This window comes from Oratosquilla oratoria, chromosome 41, assembly GCF_046742065.1.
Source record: "Oratosquilla oratoria isolate Oo_2021 chromosome 41, ASM4674206v1, whole genome shotgun sequence".
Lineage (NCBI taxonomy): Eukaryota > Metazoa > Arthropoda > Malacostraca > Stomatopoda > Squillidae > Oratosquilla > Oratosquilla oratoria.
Window position 1 is genome coordinate 825,001 of NC_134817.1, and position 2,500 is coordinate 827,500.

The 2,500-nt window shown below is 35.1% G+C and overlaps 1 protein-coding gene across 1 annotated transcript in view; it reads right to left on the reverse strand.

The window, feature by feature from the left end:
• LOC143020871 (uncharacterized) overlaps nt 1-2,500 on the reverse strand; it is a 134,667-nt gene that overhangs the window by 56,878 nt on the left and 75,289 nt on the right. The window lies entirely within an intron of this gene.

Sequence of the window (2,500 nt, forward strand, 5' to 3'; positions counted from 1 at the left end):
CGTAGCTTCCCAGCCAGACTTCGTGGTCTTCCAAGGGCCCCCCTCCCCCCTCTCCTCTCCCCCCCGCAACCTCCCACTCCCCCCCATCCCCCCACCTCTGCCTCTACTTTCCCGCTGTCCCCTCCCCCCCATCCCCCCCGTACCTTCTCCCTCACTCCAACTGCCCTCACAAGCCCAACAGGCCCGCTGAGCCTTTCTTCACCTCCGAGTGTGTATACACGCTCACATACAAACGTACACACGCACACACACACACTCTCTCTCCCTATTTCCTTGCCCTCTCTTTTATGCAGCCCCTCTTTCAACTTTCATTTCTTCCCTTTCCTCCTCCTCCTCTTCCTCCTCCTCCTCTCACATATATCTTCTCCACTCGCCTCTCTCGTGCACCAGCATCCTCGTTATGATTGTTGTTTTCTTCCTCTCCACACAGACATCCTCTTCATCTCTCCTTCTATTTGGCACCGGAAGCGTTAACGCATTGTTACCGGCGAACGTAAAGCCAAATTAGAGAACAACATGCTTTTTATTATTGTTATTATTATTATTATTATTATTATTATTATTATTATTATTATTATTATTATTATTATTATTATTATTATTATTATTATTATTATTATTATTATTATTATCATTATTATCATTATTATCATTATTAATTATTATTATTATTATTACTATTATTATCATTATTATTATTATCATTATTACTATCATTATTGTCATCTTCATCATTATCATTATTTCTTGTAAAAGTAACTTTCAATGGATTATATATATATTGCTGTGCCTAACCTGACCTTACCTAATCCGACTCCGCCAACAGTCATGGAAGAAAGACGAAGTGCGTTTAATCTCATATGTATATGTATAATATATATATATATATATATATATATATATATATATATATATATATATATATATATATGCTTATCCATCTATCTATATTTTATTTATTTATTAACTTATTTATTAATTAATTAAATAATTAATTGATTGATTAATTAATCTATTTATCTTATTTTTTAATTTTTATTTTTTATTATCATTTCATTTATTATTATTTCTTTAGTTACCGTCCCGGCCGCAAGAGGGCTCTGCTGATGGCTGCCAATAGTCGACAACCCGCTTCCCGATTCCAATTTGTCGACTTTGAGAATATGCATGGCCCCGCTGATTTCACTTTCATAATATCTTGTTTTTATTTATCTATTTATGTTTATCTATTCGTTTAGTCGTCCATTCATTTGCATATTCATAAAGTTATTCACTTATTTATAGACTGGCTTGTGCATTAATTACTTTACTTGATGATATGTTTATTCGTTCATCTTCTACTTTATCTATTGATCTATATAGTCATTCAACTAGATATCTACATATATGCACACACACACATACACACACACACACACAAATATATACATAAATTCTATAATTTATCAATTCATTAACCATTTATGAAATAATTTATCGTCTAAGGACAAACAGAATAGAATAAATGAAGTCCGCCTATTCAATTAGGACACCAGCCCCGTCCCCAATTTTGGTAATAAAATCACCCAACGGCAACCATAATAAAACACAACAAGATGGCAGCTCAGGATGGTCGAGAACAGTTGGAGACTCGAACTCCACTGGCTGAATAGAATAGTCTGTAGACGCTGTCTTCGGAGTCGGCTGGATTGGACAATACCCGACTGGATAGTTGTGGAATATCCAGGTATATTGGTTTGTGGGATATTTGTAGTTTCAGTATTTATAGGTGTTATTGACATAAATTATGTTTTAATGATCTACATTACCAATAGCTCTTTGCTCTCTTTCTTTCTCTATCTATATAGGGGGGAAACCGTTGGTATGTATGTGTCTGTATGTATGTATGCATGTATATATATATATATATATATATATATATATATATACATATATATATATATATATGTATATATATACATGTATACACACACACACACACACACACACACACACACACACACACACACATATATATATATATATATATATATATATATATATATATACATATATATATACATATATATATATATATATATATATATATATATATATATATACATATATATATATATATATATATATATATATATATATATATATATATATATATATGTATGTATGTATGAATGTATGCCCATGGGATTCGGCCATCTTCCATAGGGCAAACGTGACCGAGCCAGCGCAGCCGACGTTGTCTCAGCAAAGATGTACAGTGCATGTTGGGTGGGAATGCCAAGGCGAGACAGGACGTCAGTGATGGTCGTCTTGTCTTGCCAGAAGACAGATGCTAAGCAGCCTATGCGTAGGAGGCCTCTGAGGTGGAAGGAATGGAGCCTCTTCTTCTTCTCCTGGCGGCGGCGGGGCACATGTCTCGGTGCCGTATAGCAAGTAATGTACGTGATGAGGACGCTGGCATTGTACACAGCCATCTTCGCCTTCACGGTCAGCTTCTTTG